Source organism: Salvelinus sp. IW2-2015, linkage group LG4q.1:29, assembly GCF_002910315.2.
Source record: "Salvelinus sp. IW2-2015 linkage group LG4q.1:29, ASM291031v2, whole genome shotgun sequence".
Lineage (NCBI taxonomy): Eukaryota > Metazoa > Chordata > Actinopteri > Salmoniformes > Salmonidae > Salvelinus > Salvelinus sp. IW2-2015.
The window spans coordinates 70,080,735-70,106,121 of record NC_036842.1 but is presented as its reverse complement, the minus strand read 5'-3'; the positions used below and the strand labels follow the sequence as shown (position 1 = coordinate 70,106,121).

General features: G+C 45.9%; 1 pseudogene; it reads right to left on the bottom strand.

Annotated features, from left to right (window-relative positions):
- The window catches only part of LOC111962447 (furin-like), a 260,162-nt pseudogene that overhangs the window by 74,093 nt on the left and 160,682 nt on the right, over positions 1-25,387 (bottom strand).

The window sequence follows — 25,387 nt, the reverse complement described above, 5'->3', positions numbered from 1 at the left end:
CAGTATTAGAGACAAAGTAGAGTCGCAGATTCAACAGCTCAGACACAAGAGGTAGTTGGGCAGGGTCTACAGTCAATCACGGATTACAAAAAGAAAACCAGCCCGTCGCGGACCCAGGCCAGTCTTTGCTCCCAGACAGGACTAAATTAACTTTTTGGCTCGCCTTTTGGAGACATACAGTCCACTTGACACGGCCCAGGCTTACCAAAACCTCGACTCTCCTTCGCACGCAGGCCGAGGGTGAGTAAAACATATCCCTTTACACTTGTGTGTATAAGGTAGTAGTTGTGGAATTGTTAGGTTAGATTACTTGTTGGTTATTACTGCATTGTCGGAACTAGAAGCACAAGCATTTCGCTACACTCGCATTAACATCTGCTAACCATGTGTATGTGACAAATACAATTTGATTTGATTTGATTACTGAGATTTCCTCCCCTTTGGTGGGGAGTCTATCAAATACAGAGGAAAAATATAAGGCAACACCAGACACTTTCACAATTCAAACTAATCGACACAGAGTAAAGGTTCGCATAGCTTAAGAGAATTTTATTGGTTACACACATATTTTGCTGATGTTATCGCAGGTGCAGCAAAATGCTTATGGTTCTAGCTCCAAAGTGCAGTATACCTAACAATACAAAACAATACACACAAATCCCCAAATAAAAATAAAGAAATTAAGAAATATCAGAACGAGCAATGTCATCTGTATTGTCTCCGCCTTCTAGATGCTTCTAGATGGTAGTGGGGTGAACAGGCCATGGCTCGGGTGGCTGAGGTCCTTGATGATCTTCTTGGCCTTCTTGTGACACCGGGTGCTGTAGATGTCCTGGAGGGCAGGCAGTGTGCCCTGGTGATGGGTTGGGCTGACCACTCCACCCTCTGGAGGGCCCTGCTGTTGCGCCTTCTTCACCACACTGTCTGTGTGTATGGACCATTTCAGTTTGTCAGTGATGTGCACACAGAGGAACTCCAAGCTTTTGACCCTTTCCACTGTGGCCCTGTCGATGTGGATGGGGGCAAGCTCTCTCTGCTATCTCCTGAAGTTTACAATCAGCTCCTTCGTTTTGTTGATGTTGAAGGAGTGGTTATTTTCCTGCACCATTCCGCTAGGGCCCTCACCTCCTCCCTGTAGGTTGTCTCGTCATTGTTGGTAATTAGGCCTACCACTGTTGTGTCGTCAGTAAACTTGATGATTATGTTGGAGACGTGTGTGGCCACGCAGTCATGGGTGAACAGGGAATATAGGAGGGGGCTAAACACACACCTTTGTGAGTCCCCTGTATTGAGGATCTGCATGGCGGAAGTGCTGTTACCTACCTTCACCACCTGGTGTCGGCCTGACCGGAAGTCCCAATTGCACAGGCCCCGAGCTTAGTGATGAGTTTGGAGTACACTATGGTGTTGAAGGCTGAGCTGTAGTCAATGAACAGCATTCTTACATGGGTATTCCTCTTGTCCAGATGAGATTGTGCAGTGTGATGGCGATTTCATCATCCATGGATCTGTTGGGGTGGTATGCAAATTGTAGTGGGTCTAGGGTGGTGGCTAGCTGGAGGTGCGTCCATCCACATCCTTTACTAGCCTCTCAAACCACTTCATGATGACAGAAGTGTTATGGTTGCGATAGTCATTTAGTTCAGTTACCTTCTTGGGTACAGGAGCAATGGTGGACATCTTGAAGCAAGTGGGTCAACAGACTGGGTAGGAAGAGATTGAATATGTCTGTAAATCCTCCAACCAGCTGGTCTGCACATGCTCTGAGGATGCGGCTTGGGATACCTGGGCCGGCAGCCTTGCGATGGTTAGCACGCTTAAATGTCTTACTCAGGTTGGCCACGGAGAACGAGAGCTCACAGTCCTTGTGAGCGGCTGCGGCCCGCGTTGGCGGCTATGTGTTTTCCTCGAAGGGAGAAAAGCGGTGTTTATCTTGTCCGGGAGCGAGGCGTCGGTGTCTGCAACGTGGCTGGCTTTCCCTTTATAATCCGTGATTGTCTGGAGTCCCTGCCACATATGTCTTGTGTCTGAGCCGTTGAATTGCGACTCTACTTTGTCCCTGTACTGAGGTTTTGCCTCTTTGATTGCTTTACGGAGGGCATAGCTGGTCTGGTTCTACACGTCCATGTTCCCAGTCATCTTGCCATGGTTAAATGCGGTGGTTTGCGCTTTAACTTTTGCGTGAATGCTGCCTTCTATGCGCGGTTTTAGGTTTGAATAAGTTCTAATTGTCCTAGTGGGAACAACATCCTCTATGCACTTCCTGATGAACTCAGTCACTGAGTCAGTGTATACGCCAATACTATTCTCAGAGGCAACCCAGAACATTTCCCAGCATAGATTCCGATTGGTCAGACCAACATTGAACAGTCATTTACCACGGGTACTTCCTTTTTAAGTTTCTGCCTACAGGAGGGGAGGAGCAAAATGGAAGCTTCCCGGAAGGAGGAGTTGCAATGTTCCTGAGTTCTCGATGCGCAAGTAGCACAGAAGATGTTTTGATAGAACTTTGGTAGCATTTTCCTCAGATTTCCTTTATTAACGTATCCAGCTATAATGGCACTTGTGACCAAGGATTGGTAAGTAGAGAAAACAAGAGTATCTGATGTTAAATTATATTTTCTACACATCGTTTACCACTTGACCTGAGCTGTCATAAAGTTCACACTTTGGATTAGAGTGATTTATAAATTAGCAATGACACTGTCATGACAATGGCTCACTGACTGCTCACTGACAGATGTGTCCTTTACCCAAGGTGCCTTGCAAAGTATATGTTAACATGTTGTACATCATCTTTGAACACAAAGATGCAATTAAAGTTAAATCTAAGCAATTAAGAATAGCATTAGTCTGAACATAACAGTCAACTTGTCAACAAGCTTGAAGATGTTGATGCACGCACACAAGCACACACGCACACACACCCACCCACACACACATAGGTTTTCCCATGGCTGCTGGCCAAACATAAGAACCTTTAAACCATAATTTACCCTGCCGTAGACAGAAACCCTGTGTCACATTCCTTTATGAGAGCATCACATTGACTTTTAAAGAGAGGGGGGATTCTAAAGGCACACCATGCTAAATGTTTTAATCACTATCAGGAGAGAGAACAGATAGCAGCCCTGCTCACTGAGTCTGTCTATACTGGCCCAATCGCAGACAACAAGCAGCACCGTGGCCAGGAGGCAATCGGCCAGGCTGGGCGCGTTTCCCCAAAATGGATTCCTAGCTACCGGCGAGATCATTGTTTCATCCATAGTATCTCAAAATGGTATTTGTGGCAGAGGGTATCTAGGCACAATCGTCATTTGGCCAGACACGTGCAAGCAGGGAGGAAGGTTATTCACTACACTCATAGTGGGCAGGAACTATAGCACTATGCCCCGAGGCACTTTCACATGGGCTGCTGGAGGGGAGTCATCCACAGAACAGCCGTTCACCAGACACACACACAGACAAACACACAGCTGCCGCGTGATTACAGGGTGTGATTGGACTGGATGCCTTTCAGATCAGACAGACGACAGCTTAATGTGTGGAGAGTGGCCAAAGAGGGGGGTCTGACAACCAGATGACATCTTAATTCTAAATTTGTCAAAACAAAAATCACAGGAAATTATTTTAGAGGAACTTTACTCACCCTCTCTCTCGCTCCCTCTCTCTCTCTCTCCCTCTCTCTCGATTTCTCTCTCCTAAATGCACTGGTTAAAGTATCACAGAGGACATAGAACAGACAAGACTGTCAAGTAAAATTTGGTGTGAGTCTGTGTTCCTTGAAAATGATACCTTCTGAACAGCACTAGTTGTGCCCTACTCATAAGGCCTGGGGTTAACTGCGCAACCTGCTACAGTACGTGTGAGACTAAGGTAGACAGTGAAAGGAAAGGGTTTCGTCCCCCAGTCACTCCCTGTTAGGTGTTAAATGTGTGAGAAGACCAATTATAAAGTACTGCTTCCATTGTGCAGCCTCCACTCCTCAGTGTTAACCCAGAAGCCTGCATACCCAGCAGTTCTCCAGGAGGACTGTTGAAAGGCCARCCCTGCAGTATTCTATGGTAGATAAAGAAAGGTAATCTATACACTATCTACAGGGTCACTGTGCTCTCTTTATCTTAGCTGACTGAGAGAGGGAATGCTTTTATCTCTCTCCCCTTCAGGCTTATACAACCTCTTCCAGCCTATTGGTTGCCTTGTCCTTTTACTTAAGAATGACATGGAGCAATGAAGCCATTTTGGGCTATTGTTACGTCTCTCCAGCAAATCATTTTCTGATTTGAGATTTTAGACACCAAGACAAAACATGCACTGTGCATGTTCAGATGTATATTATAGAGTGTGGCGGACGTTGCAGCGTGCTTGGCTGACTTGGTGGACCAGTGCTCTGCTGCTGCCTGCTGTAGTGGTGCTGTTGGCTGTGGGGTATCTGTGGCAGTGTGAGTGAATAGGGCTGGATGGTGGCTGGATCAAGGGGCCTGTTAAAAGGATTTGGTTATTTTCCGCTCGGCTTAACTGATCCAGCTATGGGCCGGGCCGCTGTTCAAACGGTTACTCTGGAGTTCCTCCTAAGCCCGACCAATCAGGACCATGCTCTCTCTCTCTCAGGCCTTGGGAAGAGCGCAATCTACTGCTTCTTTCCTCCCACCTACCCTGGCCAGTGGTCACACGTCTCTGGTTGCCACATCTAATGAGAATCACTCATCAGGCGACTCGACCGGGCTCATGCGATAAGGTTTCTGAAAATGGCTTTAAAAGATGCAAGCCTCCCGGGTGGCGCAGTGGTCTAAGGCACTGCATCGAAGTGCTAGCTGTGACACCAGAGACTCTGGGTTCGAGCCCAGGCTCTGTAGCAGCCGGCCGCGACCGGGAGGTCCATGGGGCGACGCACAATTGGCCTAGCGTCGTCCGGGTTAGGGAGGGTTTGGCCAGTAGGGATATCCTTGTCTCATCGCGCACTAGCAACTCCTGTGGCGGGCCGGGCGCAGTGCACGCTGATCAGGTCGCTAGGTGTACTGTGTTTCCTCCGACACATTGGTGCGGCTGGCTTCCGGGTTGGATGCGCTCTGTGTTAAGAAGCAGTGCGGCTTGGTTGGGTTGTGTTTCGGAGGACGCATGGCTCTTGACCTTCGTCTCTCCCGAGCCCGTACGGGAGTTGTAGCGATGAGACAAGACAGTAACTACTAAATCAAATCAAATGTATTTATATAGCCCTTCTTACATCAGCTGATATCTCAAAGTGCTGTACAGAAACCCCAAACAGCAAACAATGCAGGTGTAGAAGCACGGTGGCTAGGAAAAACTCCCTAAAACTAACAATTGGATACCACGAAATTGGGGAGAAAAAGGGGGTAAAAAAATWAAAAATGTAAGTCAACCCAATGAGACAGACACTTTAGCTAGCTATAAGGAAGTGAATCATTCAAATGTTGTTTAAAGGAGACTTGTGATATTAAGCCAGTCCAACAAAGAGGCTTCTAAACAAAGCAACAAAGCAAGCTGGCCTAAGCTGTGTCGTGTCTCACTGAGCGAGGTCTAACTCTTCACAGCAGTGACACACCTGCTTAAATCTGCCGTTAATCAGGCCTGCCCAGTATCTGTATATTGGTGATGGTGTCTGATCTGACAGACGCACAATTTCAATCACTCAGCCATATATATATATAAATATGAGAGAGAGAGAGAGAGAGAGAGAGAGAGAGACTTCCTAACATTTGTGTTGTGTAAAAGAGAGAACATATTTTATACATCAGGCTCTACCTCTTCAAATCACATAATAATTGTCTCCAAGAAAATATGTGTCCAGACGTTAAGTGAAGGTTGTTCAGGGGCGGGAAACAAAGGAACGAGGACATTCAGACATCACTGTGCCAGTGGGTGATTGTCACAGTGGAGTGCTTTGGATGTGAAAAGAACTGCTGCAGCTAGCTGCTTCTCCTCAGAGCCAAATATACAGTATACTGGAACTACTTCATACCAACCAAGGTGCACCCATAAGGGATCAGACTGGATATATGAAGTTTGCTCCTTTATTTCTGAAAGAGCTGCAAAATCTGGATCCCTACAAATGGAAAGACAGTACCGTGCAGTATCGAAGAGCCCTCACTGCTGCTCGATCATCCTACTTTTCCAACTTAATTGAGGAAAATAAGAACAATCCAAAATTTATTTTTGATACTATTGCAAAGAAAACTAAAAAGCAGCATTCCCCAAAAGAGGATGGCTTTCACTTCAGCAGTAATAAATTCATGAACTTCTTTGAGGAAAAGATCATGATCATTAGAAAGCAAATTACAGACTCCTCTTTAAATCTGCGTATTCCTCCAGGGCTTAGCTGTCCTGGATCTGCACAGCTCCGCCAGGGCCTGGGATCGGGAGAGACACTTAAGTGTTTTAGTACTATATCTCTTGACACAATGATGAAAATAATCATGGCCTCTAAACCTTCAAGCTGCATACTGGATCCTATTCCAACTAAACTACTGAAAGAGCTGCTTCATGTGCTTGGKCCTCCTATGTTGAACATAATAAACGTCTCTCTATCCACCGGATGTGTACCAAACTCACTAAAAGTGGCAGTAATAAAGCCTCTCTTGAAAAAGCCAAACCTTGACCCGGGAAATATAAAAAACTATCGGCTTATATCGAATCTTCCATTCCTCTCAAAATTTTTAGAAAAAGCTGTTGCGCAAATCACTGCCTTCCTGAAGACAAACAATGTATACGAAATGCTTCAGTCTGGTTTTAGACCCCATCATAGCACCGAGACTGCACTTGTGAAGGTGGTAAATGACCTTTTAATGGCGTCAGACCGAGGCTCTGCATCTGTCCTCGTGCTACTAGACCTTAGTGCTGCCTTTGACACCATCGATCACCACATTCTTTTGGAGAGACTGGAAACCCAAATTGGTCTACACGGACAAGTTCTGGCCTGGTTTAGATCTTATCTGTCGGAAAGATATCAGTTTGTCTCTGTGAATGGTTTGTCCTCTGACAAATCAACTGTACATTTCGGTGTTCCTCAAGGTTCCGTTTTAGGACCACTATTGTTTTCACTATATATTTTACCTCTTGGGGATGTTATTCGAAAACATAATGTTAACTTTCACTGCTATGCAGATGACACACAGCTGTACATTTCAATGAAACATGGTGAAGCCRCAAAATTGCCCTCGCTAGAAGCCTGTGTTTCAGACATAAGGAAGTGGATGGCTGKAAACTTTCTACTTTTAAACTCGGAKAAAACAGAGATGCTTSTTCTAGYTCCCAAGAAACAAAGAGATCTTCTGTTAAATCTGACAATTAATCTTGATGGTTGTAAAGTCGTCTCAAATAAAACTGTGAAGGACCTCGGCGTTACTCTTGACCCTGATCTCTCTTTTGACGAACATATCAAGACTGTTTTAAGGACAGCTTTTTTCCATCTACGTAACATTGCAAAAATCAGAAATGTTCTGTCCAAAAATGATGCAGAAAAATTAATCCATGCATTTGTTACTTCTAGGTTAGACTACTGCAATGCTCTACTTTCCGGCTACCCGGATAAAGCACTAAATAAACTTCAGTTAGTGCTAAATACGGCTGCTAGAATCCTGACTAGAACCAAGAAATTTGATCATATTACTCCAGTGCTAGCTTCCCTACACTGGCTTCCTGTTAAGGCAAGGGCTGATTTCAAGGTTTTACTGTTAACCTATAAAGCGTACATGGGCTTGCTCCTACCTATCTTTCCGAGTTGGTCCTGCGTACATACCTACACGTACGCTACGGTCACAAGACGCAGGCCTCCTAATTGTCCCTAGAATTTCTAAGCAAACAGCTGGAGGCAGGGCTTTCTCCTATAGATCTCAATTTTTATGGAATGGTCTGCCTACCCATGTGAGAGACGCAGACTCGGTCTCAACCTTTAAGTCTTTACTGAAGACTTATCTCTTCAGTAGGTCATATGATTGAGTGTAGTCTGGCCCAGGAGTGTGAAGGTGACGGAAAGGCTCTGGAGCAACAAACCGCCCTTGCTGTCTCTGCCTGGCCGGTTCGCCTCTCTCCACTGGATTCTCTGCCTCTAACCCTATTACAGGGGCTGAGTCACTGGCTTACTGGTGCTCTTTCGTGCCGTCCCTAGGAGGGGTGCGTCACTTGAGTGGGTTGAGTTACTAAGCGTGATCTTCCTGTCTGGGTTGGCGCCCCCCTTGGTTTGTGCTGTGGTGGAGATTTTGTGGGCTATACTCGGCCTTGTTCAGGATTGTAAGTTGGTGGTTGAAGATATCCCTCTAGTGGTGCGGGGTCTGTGTTTGGCAAAGTGGGTGGGGTTATATCCTTCCTGTTTGGCCCTGTCCGGGGGTATCATCGGATGGGGCACAGTGTCTCCTGACCCTCCTGTCTCAGCCTCCAGTATTTATGCGCAGTAGTTTGTGTCGGGGGGTAGGGTCAGTTGGTTATACAGTGGGGAGAACAAGTATTTGATACACTGCCGATTTTGCAGGTTTTCCTACTTACAAAGCATGTAGATGTCTGTAATTTTTATCATAGGTACACTTCAACTATGAGAGACGGAATCTAAAACAAAATCCAGAAAATCACATTGTATGATTTTTAAGTAATTAATTTGCATTTTATTGCATGACATAAGTATTTGATACATCAGAAAAGCGAACTTATATTTGGTACAGAAACGCTTTGTTTGCAATTACAGAGATCATACGTTTCTGTAGTTCTTGACTAGGTTGCACACACTGCAGCAGGGATTTTGGCCCACTCCTCCCTACAGATCTTCTCCAGATCCTTCAGGTTTCGGGCTGTCGCTGGGCAATACGGACTTTCAGCTCCCTCCAAAGATTTTCTATTGGGTCAGGTTCTGGAGACTGGCTAGGCCACTCCAGGACTTGAGATGCTTCTTACGGAGCCACTCCTTAGTTGCCATGGCTGTGGTGCTGTCGTGTCGGCGTGTTGTCGATGGCTGGAGAGCACCGCAAGCCACGACGCCATCTTCAATGCTCTTACTGAGGGAAGGAGGTTGTTTGGCCAAGATCTCGCGATACATGGCCCCATCCATCCTCCCCTCAATTAGCGGTGCAGTCGTCCTGGTCCCCTTTGCGAGAAAAGCATCCCAGAAAGAATGATGTTTCCACCTCCATGCTTCACGGTTGGGATGGTGTTCTTGGGTTGTACTCATACTTCTTCTTCCTCCAAACACGGCGAGTGGAGTTAGACCAAAAGCTCTATTTTTTGTCTCATCAGACCACATGACCTTCTCCCATTCCTCCTCTGGTCATCCAGATGGTCATTGGCAAACTTCAGACAGGCCTGGACATGCACTGGCTTAAGCAGGGGACCTTGCGTGCGCTGCAGGATTTTAAATCCATGACGGCGTAGTGTGTTACTGAATGCGTTTTCTTTGAGACTGGTGGTCCCAGCTTCTCTTCAGGTCATTGACCAGGTCCTGCCGTGTAGTTCTGGGCTGATCTTCACCTTCCTCATGATCATTGATGCCCCACGAGGTGAAATCTTGCATGGAGCCCCAGACCGAGGGTGATTGACCTCATCTTGAACTTCTTCCATTTTCTAATAATTGCGCCAACAGTTGTTTCCTTCTCACCAAGCTGCTTGCCTATTGTCTTGTAGCGCCAATCCCAGCCTTGTGCAGGTCTACAATTTTATCCCTGATGTCCTTACACAGCTCTCTGGTCTGGCCATTGTGGAGGTTGGAATCTGTTTGATGAGTGTGTGGACAGGTGTCTTTTATACAGTAACGAGTTCAAACAGGTGCAGTTAATACAGGTAATGAGTGGAAGAACAGGAGGGCTTCTTAAAGAAAAACTAACAGGTCTGTGAGAGCCGGAATTCTTACTGGTTGGTAGGTGATCAAATACTTATGTCATGCAATAAAATGCAAATGAATTATTTAAAAATCATACAATGTGATTTTCTGGATTTTTGTTTTAGATTCCGTCTCTCACAGTTGAAGTGTACCTATGATAAAAATTACAGACCTCTACATGCTTGTAAGTAGGAAACCTGCAAAATCGGCAGTGTATCAAATACTTGTTCTCCCCACTGTATCTGGAGTACTTCTCCTGTCTTATCCAGTGTCCTGTGTGAATTTAAGTATGCTCTCTCTAATTCTCTCCTTCTCTCTTTCTTTCTCTCTCTCGGAGGACCTGAGCCATAGGACCATACGTCAGGACTACCGGCATGATGACTCCTTGCTGTCCCCAGTCCACCTGGCCTTGCTGCTGTTCCAGTTTCAACTGTTCTGCCTGCGGTTATGGAACCCCTACCTGTCCCAGACTGCTGTTTTCAACTCTTAATGATCGGCTATGAAAAGCCAACTGACATTTATTCCTGATTATTATTTGACCATGCTTGTCATTTATGAACATTTTGAACATCTTGGCCATGTTCTGTTATAATCTCCACCCGGCACAGCCAAAAGAGGACTGGCCACCCCTCATAGCCTGGTTCCTCTCTAGGTTTCTTCCTAGGTTTTGGCCTTTCTAGGGAGTTTTTCCTAGCCACCGTGTTTCTACACCTGCATTGCTTGCTGTTTGGGGTTTTAGGCTGGGTTTCTGTACAGCACTTCGAGATATTAGCTGATGTACGAAGGGCTATATAAAATAAACTTGATTTGATTTGAAATCAGCTGGGCTAGACAATCTAGACCCTTTCTTTCTAAAATGATCCACCGAAATTGTTGCAACCCCTATTATTAGCCTATTCAACCTCTCTTTCGTATCGTCTGAGATCCCTAAAGATTGGAAAGCTGCCGCGGTCATCCCCCTCTTCAAAGGGGGAGACACCTTAGACCCAAACTGTTACAGACCTATATCCATCCTGCCCTGCTTTTCTAAAATCTTCGAAAACCAAGTTAATTAACAGATCACTGACCATTTCGAATCCCACCGTACCTTTTCCACTATGCAATCTGATTTCCAAGCTGGTCATGGGTGCACCTCAGCCACGCTCAAGGTCCTAAATTATATCATAACCGCCATCGATAAAAGACAGTACTGTGCAGCCGTCTTCATCGACCTGGCCAAGGCTTTCGACTCTGTGAATCACAACATTCTTATCGGCAGACTCAATAGCCTTGGCTTCTCAAATGACTGCCTCGCCTGGTTCACCAACTACTTCTCAGATAGAATTCAGTGTGTCAAATCCGAGGGCCTGTTGTCCGGACCTCTGGCAGTCTCTATGGGGGTGCCACAGGGCTCAATTCTCGGGTCGACTCTTTTCTCTGTATATATCAATGATGTCGCTCTTGCTGCGGGTAATTATTTGATCCACCTCTACGCAGACTACACCATTCTGTATACATCTGGCCCTTCTTTGGACACTGTGCTAACAAACCTCCAAACGAGCTTCAACTCCATACAACACTCCTTCCGTGGCCTGCAACTGCTTTTAAATGCTAGTAAAACTAAGTGCATGGTCTTCAACCGATTGCTGCCCGCACCCTCCCGGCCGACTAGCATCACTACTCTGGATGGTTCTGACCTAGAATATGTGGAAACCTACAAATACCCAGGTGTCTGGTTAGACTGTAAACTCTCCTTCCAGACTTACATTAAGCATCTCCAATCCAAAATTAAATCTAGAATCGGCTTCCTATTTCGCAACAAAGCATCCTTCACTCATGCTGCCAAACATACCCTCGTAAAACTGACTATCCTACCGATCCTTGAGTTCGGTGATATAATTTACAAAATAGCCCACAACACTCTACTCAGCAAATTGGATGGAGTCTATCACAGTGCCATCCATTTTATCACCAAAGCCCCATATACTACCCATCACTGCGACCTCTATGCTCTCGTTGGCTGGCCCTCACTACATATCCATCGCCAAACCCACTGGCTCCAGGTCATTTATAAGTCTTTGCTAGGTAAAGCTCCGCCTTATCTCAGCTCACTGGTCACCATAGCAACACCCACCCGTAGCACGCGCTCCAGCAGGTACAGTGGGGCAAAAAAGTATTTAGTCAGCCACCAATTGTGCAAGTTCTCCCACTTAAAAAGATGAGAGAGGCCTGTAATTTTCATCATAGGTACACTTCAACTATGACAGACAAAATGAGATTTTTTTTCTCCAGAAAATCACATTGTAGGATCTTTAATGAATTTATTTGCAAATTATGGTGGAAAATAAGTATTTGGTCAATAACAAAAGTTTATCTCAATACTTTGTCATATACCCTTTGTTGGCAATGACAGAGGTCAAACGTTTTCTGTAAGTCTTCACAAGGTTTTCACACACTGTTGCTGGTATTTTGGCCCATTCCTCCATGCAGATCTCCTTCTAAGCAGTAATGTTTGGGGCTGTTGCTGGGCAACACGGACTTTCAACTCCCTCCAAAGTTTTCTATGGGGTTGAGATCTGGAGACTGGCTAGGCCACTCCAGGACCTTGAAATCCTTCTTACGAAGCCACTCCTTCGTTGCCCGGGCGGTGTGTTTGGGATCATTGTCATGCTGAAGGACCCAGCCACGTTCATCTTCAATGCCCTTGCTGATGGAGGAGGTTTTCACTCAAAATCTCACGATACATGGCCCCATTCATTCTTTCCTTTACACGGATCAGTCGTCCTGGTCCCTTTGCAGAAAAACAGCCCCAAAGCATGATGTTTCCACCCCATGCTTCACAGTAGGTATGGTGTTCTTTGGATTCAACTCAGCATTCTTTGTCCTCCAAACACGACGAGTTGAGTTTACCAAAAAGTCTATTTTGGTTTCATCTGACCATATGACATTCTCCCAATCTTCTTCTGGATCATCCAAATGTCTCTTAGCAAACTTCAGACGGGCCTGGACATGTACTGGCTTAAGCAGGGGGACACGTCTGGCACTGCAGGATTTGAGTCCCTGGCGGCGTAGTGTGTTACTGATGGTAGGCTTTGTTACTTTGGTCCCAGCTCTCTGCAGGTCATTTCACTAGGTCCCCCGTGTGGTCTGGGGATTTTGCTCACCGTTCTTGTGATCATTTTTGACCCCACGGGGTGAGATCTTGCGTGGGCCCCAGATCGAGGAGATTATCAGTGGTCTTGTATGTCTTCCATCCTAATAATGCTCCCACAGTTGATTTCTTCAAACCAAGCTGCTTACTATTGCAGATTCAGTCTTCCCAGCCTGGTGCAGGTCTACAATTTTGTTTTCTGGTGTCCTTTGACAGCTCTTTGGTCTTGGCCATAGTGGGTTTGGAGTGTGACTGAGGTTGTGGACAGGTGTCTTTATTATGATAACAAGTTCAAACAGGTGCCATTAATACAGGTAACGGTGGAGGACAGAGGAGCCTCTTAAAGAAGAAGTTACAGGTCTGTGAGGCCAGAAATCTGCTTGTTTGTAGATGACCAAATACTTATTTCCACCAAAATTTGCAAATAAATTCATTAAAATCCTACAATGTGATTTTCTGGAATTTTCTTTCTCATTTTGTCTGTCATAGTTGTACCGTGTACCTATGGTGAAAATTACAGGCCTCTCTCATCTTTTTAAGTGGAGAACTTGCACATTGGTGGCTGACTAAATGTCACGATCGTCTTCGGGTGAAAGAGAAGAGGACCAAGGCGCAGCGTGATATCAATACATTCTTCTCTTTATTAGAAGACAAACGAAACGAACACTATACAAACTATACAAACAACAAACCGACGACCGTGAAGCTATACAAAACAAGTGCAGACACTGGCAACTTACACATAGACAATCACCCACAACCTACCTAATGACTATGGCTGCCAAAATATGGCTCCCAATCAGGAGACAACGATAGACAGCTGTCTCTAATTGAGAACCAATCTAGGCAACCATAGACTTACATAAACACCTACACTGAACACAACCCATGAACTCTACAAACACCCCTAGACAATAAAACACCCTAGACGAGACAAAAAACACACAAACATCCCCCATGTCACACCCTGACCTAACTAAAATAATAAAGAAAATAAAGATAACTAAGGCCAGGGCGTGACACTAAATACTTTTTTGACCRACTGTATATTGCACTGGTCATCCCCAAAGCCAACACTTCCTTTGGCCGCCTTTCCTTCCAGTTCTCTGCTGCCAATAACTGAAAGAATTGCAAAAATCTCTGAAACTGGAGTCTTTTATCTCCCTCTCTAACTTTAAGCATAAGCTGTCAGAGCAGCTTATCTATCACTGTACCTGTACACAGCCAATCTGTAAATAGCACACCCAACTACCTCATCCCCATATTATTACTTACCCTCTTGCTCTTTTGCACCCCAGTATCTCAACTTGTACATCATCATCTGCACATATATCACTCCAATATTAATGCTAAGTTGTAATTATTTTCGGCTCTATGGCCCAACCTCCCTACTCTTCTATATTTGCACACACTGTACATAGATTCTTTCTATTTTTATTTTATTTTGTGTTATTGACTGTACGTTTGTTTATGTGTAACTCTGTGTTGTTTTTGTTGCACTGCTATGCTTKATCTTGGCCAGGTCGCAGTTGTAAATGAGAACTTGTTCTCAACTGGCCTACCTGGTTAAATAAAGGTGAAAAAAATGTGTGCACTCTGGTTGGTACCTCTTCTTCTGCCTCTCCTCTCACCATTGATAGGATAGACAGTAAGAGGGATTAAGGCCAAGCCCAGAGACAGAGTCTGGTGGGTGGATGAAAAACTACAAGGCTGTGGACAGCAGCCCTTTCATCACTTGTACCCCTAGCATCTCTCAGTCTCTTCTCACCTTCTCTAATCTCCAATCCACAATATTGACAGCACTGTAATGCAGGACAGGAGGAGAGAAAACACTGAGAGAGGACAAACATTCCGATGATGGAGCACAAAATAATTACCAGCTTGGGCAAGAGCCTTGCTCCAGCCTAGCTTAAAACCCTTCCAACAATACCTGCCAGTCGTACCAAGTCGCAGTACAAAGCATCTACCCGGAACAACTCCTTAATGGATGTGAATTCAAAACCCAGCCTTGAATGTCACCAATACAAATGAGCCGGCCTTGCCAGTGGAAGAAGACGTAAGTTTCTAACTTAAGTCTCCTGTTCCTTTTTCTGCCCATGAATATAGTCATATGAATATATGAATATAATCCCATTGTGGGGAGGCGGAGAGCATTACTCAGCTTCTGGCAACGTGCCTCTATGGGGAATTACTGAACTCATCTGCTTTCATTTTTCCTCAGGTCACTCCAAACACACAGCGCTCAGCGCTATTGACAGAGACACACACTTGCTTCTCATTTCTTGGTCATAAATTGATTCCGTCCTGGATAATCGCCTTGAGAGCACCAGCCAAACATGGTGTGTATTGTACTGTGTTTGTACTGTGTGTGCATGTGTTTTTTTAGTTACAATGTGCATGTGTGCATGTGTGTGTTCTGAAGTTCTGTGCAGCAGCAGTAACAGTAGCTACAGCAGCAGTGGAGCTGGTTAGAAGAAGCAGAACCAACCAAGGAGTAGTCTTGCATTCCCTAGTAATCAGGATTGAGTGGTGACTGGCTCAAACAGACAAGTGGGCCCTGGTTAAAGTGAAAGCACTTGGCCTTGACTATGCAAACCAATTGTTTTTCTTCCATTGGGTAAACTAAAGAGGTAATCTCTTCTGTAGAGGCAGAAGAAAACAGTGTACGGGAAAGCTTTTGGTGATGCAAAGCCATTGTTTTTATTCCACTAGGGAGACGGGAGGGAATCACTTCAATATGTAACAGTATATACAGTACACACAACACACACACACACACACACACACACACACACACACACACACCCACACACACACACACACACACACACACACACACACACACACACACACCACACACACACACAACACACAAGCAGACACACACACACACACACACACACACACACACACACACACACACACACACACCTCCTTTTCACTCCCCCTTCTCTCAGTGTCTCTGGGAAGGCTCTCTAATGGGAGTTAAAGAGGGAGGGAATCGCTTCAATATGTACAGTAGAAAGGCAGCTTAAAGAGAAGAAGATAGGGGAAACAAGGTTTGTGTTCAAGGGAAAACATTTGGTGATACGACGTGCAAAGCCATTGTTTTCATTTCACAGGGGAAAATGCAGTGAATCTCTCTTCAGTATATACAGTAGAGGCAGAGGCAGCTCAAAGACAGTAAGTCTGGGGAAGTTTAAACCATGTCCTGCTTTGGAGAGAAATCAGTTCAAGATCCTGTTAAGCATTGAAACAAAATAAATGAGAAAAACCAACAAAAACAAAAGAAGACTGGAATTCGTCCCAGAAACAAAGGGGAAGATTTGAGGCAAATCCTGCTGTTTGTTTCAGAGGCGGGAGGAATGCAGCAGTGTCCCATCTGATCCAGGGGGATGGAACCACAGCAGAAGACAGCCACACGCTGAGGTTAGGGGGAGGGAGGTGAGAGGGTTTGAGGAGGAGGTGCTTAAGGAATTTAGAAGCCCCCCTTTTACTTTCGGACCAGTGTTTTTCAAATTCAAACACCAAAAGCCTGGAGAGAGACTTGCTGGTATCAGCCAGGGGCAAATAAACAACTACTGTACTAGCTATACACAATCTGCCAAAATGGCTCAGGCTCTGGGGTGGTGAGGGGGAGCTGGAGGAGGGGGAGAGGAACTTCTTAATGTTGTTACTGCAGCATGGCTGATCCCCTGAAGCAAATACAAAACGCTTTTTCAATTTGGGAGCAGTGCAWCATGCCTACACCACTGCCGCTAATCTGGCCTGACTGGTTTTGGGGGAAATAAATATTGGGTCAACAACATGTATAAGAACCTCGAGGACAGAGTCTCTGAGGCTGGGCTGTGAGAAGCACTGTTACAGGGCATATTGGTATTTCATCTGATTCAGTCACCAGTCAACAATCCCCTGACAAACCATTAATGGATGACACTGTGTCAGAGAAGCAGTGCTGTTTATAAATGAAAAGCAAGGTCTTGCTTGAGGGCCTTTACTTAAAGAGACACAGCATTACAAAACCAAGTGAACCTGGAAAATGTGCTTGAACAAATCTACCAAACTTTGTCAGAGCCCATTTTGCTGTATGTATGTATGTATAATCCAGTTGAGGTGTGGGGCAGAGCAGGATATCACATGACCTGTTCTCGTTGCGCTGTGTGTAGCGTGGCTGGGGGTCAGAGTCTCCATCGTTGACATCATAGCTGGCCTCAGGGTCCTGGGAACAGAGATGGATACAGGTGTTAGAGACTGGGGATATGGCTGAATTACATCCTTTCATGATATGGGTGGTAAAGGCCGCAGGTAGCCTAGCGGTTAAGAGTGTTGGGCCAGTAACTTAAAGGCCACTGGTTCAAATCCCTCAGCCGACTAGGTGTAAAATCTGTCGATGTGCCCTTGAGCAAGGCACTTAGCCCTAATAGCTCATGTAAGTTGCTCTGGATCAGAGTGTCTGCTAAATTATAAGGGTATGGTGACTCTCAGAATGCATCTCAACAGCCATATTGAGAGTCTCTTTTCCTCCATCTGTTGCTGCAATTTAAAGCAATTCCTGGAAGTAATTTGAGGCTGAAGTAGGCATCCTCACATTGCCTTCATCTAGCTGTGTGTCTCAGAGAATGCAGATGAAATGACTCTTCTTCTTCTATCTCATCTGCACTATGTGAAAACACCTGCAAGGTGGAGCTGGGAAGAAGGCTACTTCTTCTTCCATCGATCCAGACAGAGTAGGTTGTGGTTGTGGTACTCACATAGTTGGTGGCCAGGTCTGGGTGGTCTTTCTCTATGCCATCATCCAGGATGGTGACCACAACTCCTCTCCCAGTGTAACCCTGGGACCACGCTCCCTTGGCATTCAGGTCTGCTTGGCTGGGGTTGGACTGGCGGGGAGACAGAAGAACAAGCTTTAATGAAGCCATTGTTATAGCATTATAGTATCATATAGTTTCACATGGTTTAGCCCTGATGAAGGCCAATATGGTGCTGAAACACATAGGGCATCTGTTGTTTTTTGTGTGTGAAAATGCCAATACAATATACAGATTTTTTAAAAGATTATACTTGGAGTGCCTTTGGACTTCCTTTATTTCTCAGTTATATATACAGTCTGTAACGGCTGTCTTCCTTCTCCTCTGACGAGGAGGAGTAGTAAGGATCGGAGGACCAAGGTGCAGCGTGGTAAGTATTCATTATGCCTTTTAATGAAAACTCGAACAAAAACAACAAAACTAACGATAAACGAGAATGACACGAAACAAAACAGTCCTGTCTGGTGACATACACAAAGACAGAAAGTAAGCACCCACGAAACACAGGTGGAAAAAGGCTACCTAAGTATGATTCTCAATCAGAGACAACTAACGACACCTGCCTCTGATTGAGAATCATACCAGGCCATAGGAAAAAACCAACATAGAAAAACGAACATAGATAACTCACCCAACTCACGCCCTGACCATACTAAAACAAAGAAATAACAAAAGAACTAAGGTCAGAACGTGACAGTACCCCCCCCAAAGGTGCGGACTCCGGCCGCAAAACCTGAACCTATAGGGGAGGGTCTGGGTGGGCATCTGTCCGCGGTGGCGGCTCTGGCGCGGGGACGTGGACCCCACTCCACCATAGTCTTAGTCCGCTTCAGTGGCGACCCTCGCCGCCGACCTTGGACTGGGGACCCTAATAAATGGCCCCACTGGCCTGAGGAGCGCCTCTGGACTGAGGGCGCCTCTGGACTGAGGGGCGCCTCTGGATTGAGGGGCGGCTCCGGACTGAAGGGCGGCTCCGGACTGAAGGGCGGCTCCGGACTGAGGGGCGGCTCCGGACTGAGGGGCGGCTCCGGACTGAAGGGCGGCTCCGGATGAAGGGCAGCTCCTGGCTGACGGACGGCTCTGGCAGCTCCTGGCTGACGGACGGCTCTGGCAGCTCCTGGTTGATGGACGGCTCTGGCAGCTCCTGGCTGACGGACGGCTCTGGCAGCTCCTGGCTGACGGACGGCTCAGGCGGCTCAGGACAGACGGGCGGCTCAGGACAGACGGGCGGCTCAGGCGGCTCAGGACAGACGGGCGGCTCAGCGGCTCAGGACAGACGGGCGGCTCAGGCGGCCATGACAGACGGCGGCTCAGGCGGCTCAGGACAGAGGGCGGCTCAGGCGGCTCAGGACAGGAGGGCGGCTCAGGCGGCTCTGGACAGGAGAGCGGCTCAGGCGGTGCTGGACAGACGGGAGCACCTGGAGGAAGGAAACGGAGAGACAGCCTGGTGCGTGGGGCTGCCACCGGAGGTCTGGTACGTGGAGGAGGCACCGGATAGACCGGACCGTGGGGGCTCACTGGAGGTCTCGAGCACCGAACCTGCCCAACCCTACCTGGCTGAATGCTCCCCGTAGCCAGGCCAGTGCGGCGAGGTGGAATTGCCCGCACTGAGCTGTGCTGGCGAACCGGGGACACCATGAGTAGGGCTGGTGCCATGTACCCCGGCCCGAGGAGACGCACTGGAGACCAGATGCGCTGAGCCGGCTTCATGGCACCTGGCTCGATGCCCACTCTAGCCCGGCCGATATGAGGCGCTGCTATGTACCGCACCGGGCTCTGCCTGCGCACRGGGGACACCGTGCGCCTCACGGCATAACACGGTGCCTGCCCGGTCCCTCTCTCTCCACGGTAAGCACGTGGAGTTGGCYCAGGTCTCCTACCTGACTTCGCCACACTCCACGTGTGCCCCCCCACAATACATTTTTAGGGCTGCCTCTCGGACGAGGAGTAGTAGTAAGGATCGGAGGACCAAGGTGCAGCGGGGTAAGTATTCATTATGCCTTTTAATGAAAACAAAACTCGAACAAAAACAACAAAACTAACGATAAACGAGAATGACATGAAACGAAACAGTCCTGTCTGGTGACATACACAAAGACAGAAAATAAGCACCCACGAAACACAGGTGGAAAAAGGCTACCTAAGTATGATTCTCAATCAGAGACAACTAACGACACATGCCTCTGATTGAGAATCATACCAGGCCAAACGAAGAAAAAAAKCCATAGAAAAACGAACATAGATAACCCACCCAACTCACGCCCTGGCCATACTAAAACAAAGAAATAACAAAAGAACTAAGGTCAGAACGTGACACAGTCACAACAATAGCACAAAGCACATCCMTCTGTAAACTTCCCCAAAAATGAGAGAATGCCTAAGGACATTTGTATGACTCACATTTGACGCATGCAAGCCACATTACTCAGACAAGTAGAGCAACCATTTAAAAATGTGAGCATCAGCAAAAATACACATGAAAAGAGACCAGGGTGGCTCAGATGAAAGATGAATAGCCCTGCTAATGTACACTGGGGGGCCGTGTTGGATGTTTGACTGTGTTCATAGCCTGTTGAAACCCCCTACCCTACCCTCCACACACAACCACAACCACAAACACACATGCACGCACACACACATAGACAGGCAAAGTCACAAACAGCGACACACACACAGTGACACACAGTGTGTCACTGGGAAGTCTCTTTAACGGGGCTAACCCGCAGAGCATGGGGGGCTAACTATAATTTCCCTGTCAGAGGAAGCAAGCCTGCAGCTGGAAATATGAATACGTGAGAACCTGGTGAGAGCATTCGCCCTGCTCACAGGGGGAATTATAAAGCAGAGCTCCACTCTAACCAGCAGGGAGAGAGGGAAAGGAGCAGAGAAAAGGGGGAAGAGGGAGAGAGAGAAAAGGGTGAAGGAAGTGACAGAGAAAGAGTGAAATGTAGAGGTAGATAGAGTGAGGAAAAAATAAGGAAAAAGATAGGGAGAGAGAGAAAAAAAGAGTGAAAGAGGTAGAGTGAGAAAACGTGATTCCCCTAGAGCTCCAGGCCACCTCCACCTCCACTTCCACCACCCCCTGCTCCCTGCTGATCTCTCCCTACAGGGCAGGCCTCCTGCTGGGCCACGGCAGAGCAGCATCAGGGCCTTTAGTGAGGGAGCTTAATATCCCTGGCCCCAGGGCAGCCACTGTGCTGCTTACACAGACACGATTCCTATACACATGGGGCAGAATTACCATGGGACTACACAGAGGAAGGCAGTTAGCTACTCTTTTTCTAATCATATAGGGATACAGTATAATGTAGCCTTATTTATACAGACTACGAGGAAACAAATCTGGAAAGTATATAGAGTACCAGTCAAAAGTTTGGACACTCATTCAAGGGTTTTTCTTTATTTTGACTATTTTCTACATTGTAGAATAATAGTGAAGACATCAAAACGATGAAATAACACATATGGAATCATGTAGTAACCAAAAAAGTGTTGAACAAATCAAAATTTATTTTAGATTTTAGATTCTTCAAAGTAGCCACCCTTTGCCTTGATGACAGCTTTGCACACTCTTGGCATTCTCTGAACCAGCTTCACCTGGAATGCTTTTCCAACAGTCTTGAAGGAGTTCCCACATATGCTGAGCACATGTTGGATGCTTTTCCTTCACTCTGCGGTCCAACTCATCCAAATCCATTTCAATTGGGTTGAGGTCGGGTGATTGTGGAGGACAGGTCATCTGATGCATCTGCAGCCTGGGGGTGTGTTGGGTCATTGTTCTGTAGAAAAACAAAAGATAGTCCCACTAAGCCCAACCAGATGGGATGGCGTATCACTGCAGAATGCTGTGGTAGCTATGCTCGTTAAGTGTGCCTTGAATTCTAAATAAATCAATGACAGTGTCACCAGCAAAGCACCCCCACACCATCACACCTCCTCCTCCATGCTTCACGGTGGGAACTACACATACGGAGATCATCCATTCACCTACTCTGCGTCTCACAAAGAAACACCGGGTGGAACCAAAAATCTCAAATTTGGACTCATCAGACCAAACGACAGATTTCCACCGGTCTGATGTCCATTGCTTGTGTTTCTTCTCCTTATTGGTGTCCTTTAGTAGAAGTTTCTTTGCAGCAATTCGACCATGAAGGCCTGATTCACGCAGTCTTATTTGGGCTGCAATTTCTGAGGCTGGTAACTCTAATGAACTTATCCTCTGCAGCAGAGGTAACTCTGGGTCTTCCTTTCATGTGGCGGTCCTCATGAGAGCCAGTTTCATCATAGCGCTTGATGGTTTTTGTGACTGCACTTGAAGAAACTTTCCAAGTCCTTGACATTTTCAGGATTGACTGACCTTCAAAGTAATGCTGGACTATCGTTTCTCTTTGCTTTTTTGAACTGTTGTTGCCATAATACGTACTTGGTGTTTTACCAAATAGGGCTATCTTCTATATAACACCCCTACCTTGTCACAATACAACTGATTGGCTCAACTGTTAATTGAAATGCATTCCAGGTGACTACCTCATGAAGCTGGTTGAGAGAATGCCAAGAGGGTGCAAAGCTGCTATTTTGAAGAAACTCAAATATAAAATATATTTAGATTTGTTTAATTAACACATTTTTGGTTCCTACATGATTCTATATGTGTTATTTCATACTTTTGATGTCTTCATTATTATTCTACAATGTAGAACATTTWAAAAATAATGAAAAACCCTTTAATGAGTAGGTGTGTCCAAACCTTTGACTGGTACTGTATATATATATWTTTTTGGTGTTGTTGTATTTTACCCCCTTTTTCAATCTTGTGTCATCACTGCAATTCCCCAATGGGCTCAGGAGGCAAAGGTTGAGTAATGCGTCCTCCGAAACATGACAAACCATGCTTTTTAACACCCACCCGCTTAACCAGCCAGCCACACCAATGTGTCAGAGGAAACACCATTCAACTGACGACCGGAGTCAGCCTGCAGGCGCGCCACAAGGAGTCGCTGGAGCGCAATGAGCCAAGCAAAGCCCCGCCGGTCAAACCCTCCCCTAACCTGTGCACCGCCCAATGGGACTCCCTATCACGGCCGGTTGTGATACAGCCTGGGATCGAACCCAGGTCCGTTGTGATGCCACTAGCACTGCGATGCAGTGCTTTAGACTGCTGCGCCACTCGGGAGGCCCTGGAAACTATTTTCAATCATTAGTTTAACAGTCTATGGCAGAACCTACTAAGTGCAAACTCTGTTTTGTCAGACAGGAAAAAGAAAAGCTACACTGTCCAAAAGGCTTGTATGCAATATCACCCTATAACATCTGCATTCATCCCAATGCAAACCATGCAAACCTCATTACAGACAAGCCACCAGTGTTTGGCTTCAGAGGGACTGTTGAACAGCCTCAAACACACAGCAGAACAGGCTTAGAGCCCTCAGCCGACTAGAGCAGTAATGCTGAATGACAGAGGTGGTTTCACAGCCTTCCATTCACAGGTGATTTGTGTCTGGCCCTGTCAATGCTGCTATTAATCCATTCCCACCATCATATGGTGCAGACTGCAGAGAGAGAGGAGGAGGATTAGGAGAAATCAAAACATCCCTGAGCCTATGAGAGGAGGAGAGAAGGAGGGATGGACACTGTCTCCTTCTGAAAGCAACAGTCRTACAGGTGTCATCATGTTTGATTTGCTATGATCTGGAGCCTTTCAAACAGAAAACACATTGAGGAGCATCGTGATGAATGACACCTGGTTGATAACAGATAGAGAATGACCAATTATCGGCCAAGCCGATATACCGTGCCGATATTGGCATTTTCTAGTCCCTCTACATAGCAAAGCTGCTGCTATTCCCGCTGCCACTCACCACCGAGCCAATGCCAAGGAATGTCTAGCTGGGATAATCAGCAGCAGCAGCAAGTAGCAAGCTAGCTCATACTCCAACAGAAAGGTGCAGTATTGACAAATGGATTAATTGACACAGTGACCAAAATCAAACTCCTGTTGCAAATATTAGTTTAGTTCATTCACTAATAATAAGGCTTGTGTTGACGTACCCGGACATGCATGGCATAAGCAAGCTAGTTAAGAAGATAGCTATGTGACCTGTTGGCAAAGATTACGATAACTAACCCTTTCATCTGTGGTGTTAGCTAGCTAGCTATATTAGCTAGCTGGCTAGATAAACATTGTGCTAATATATCAGATAGGAGTGAATAGCCAATATAGCTAGCTAACGTTAGCTGGTTATCATTTTGACCATGCATCAATTTTGGAAACGAGCCATCTGACGGTGTAACGTTAGCTATTTACTGGTGTGCTGATCTGACCAGCAGCAATCATATCCGTAAATTGACAGTTGATAGTCGGATTCAATGATTGTCATAATAGGGAAAGATTAAGTGTTTCAAAATGCCTAAATAAAGGTTGGCAATAGGTTTAGCTACCTAAGAATCTTTACAGTATGTTTATAGACAAACAAAGCTGTATAGATCAGCGTGTGTGTGTGCGTTTTCACTTCTCAAAATATGGGCAGATTTGAGTCATTCAGACAGAACGTGCATCGTTGTTTCATATTTTTTTCTACAGTTGTTCTCCTTAGATATTATGCACATTTAGGATCGGTAGCAAATGTCATTGCCATTGAGCTAATTCTCATATTAGCAGTAAACAGCACCAAGTGATATGAGCGATGGAGAGTGATGTGAGGAGATGTGAAAGGGAGCAGAGTAGAAGAAGTTACATACGCCCATTTCTTGACAGATAGCTGAATAAGCCTATTGAGTTGTTTCGAATTTTCTTCCTGGCAGCTGAGTTATTTAGAGATGTGTCCTGACAGCTATAAAAAACACTTTTTCCCGATCACGGAACATGACTACAATTACTAGTTTCATAAGAATCCGTGATCACGGCCTCCTTGACCCCATAAAATCGGTATCGGCCCTAAAAAATCCATATCAGTCGTTCTATAATAACAGTCTCAGTCCTGTTTATCAGCTCTCAACTTCGGCAAACTGTCCTTCCAGCGCTACCTGCAGACAATGTATTATTTCCATGTATTCATTGCCATCATGTATTCACTACACATGGGAAATGAACTTGGGCCTTGACAGTTGAAGTAAACAAAGTGAAGAGCGCTTTAGAACATTTTGACGACATTTAGCTAAATGACAGATACCCAGATGATGAGTTTTCTCAGCAGGCAGCACATCCAGCTTTCAGATAAATGTCAACAAGAGGCTTACTGACTGGGGGAAATAAAGCCTGCTCCTCACTGAAATACTCCGATTACTACATCCTGCCTTTTCTGTATGGCAGCAGGTCTTTATGTTTTAAAGGTATGAATGTGGTAAACAGCAGTGAAGTGGCAGTGAACTGCCTTAAAAGTGCACTTTAAAGGCAGAATCCCTATATCAACAGGTATCTATGTTGCGGTCTTAAACATTTTAAATACTGGCATGTCAAAGGGGTGTTAAGAGGTTCTAATTKAACTAGTACAATGTGTTCAGCATAAGGGAAAACTCCTGGCTTTAGTACAGTGGAGGCTACAGTGTTCTGGGGGATCTGACTACTACTGTCACGGATCCCCCGGTACTGATGCTCATTCTGTTCACCAGTTCCGGAGGTCTACGTCACCG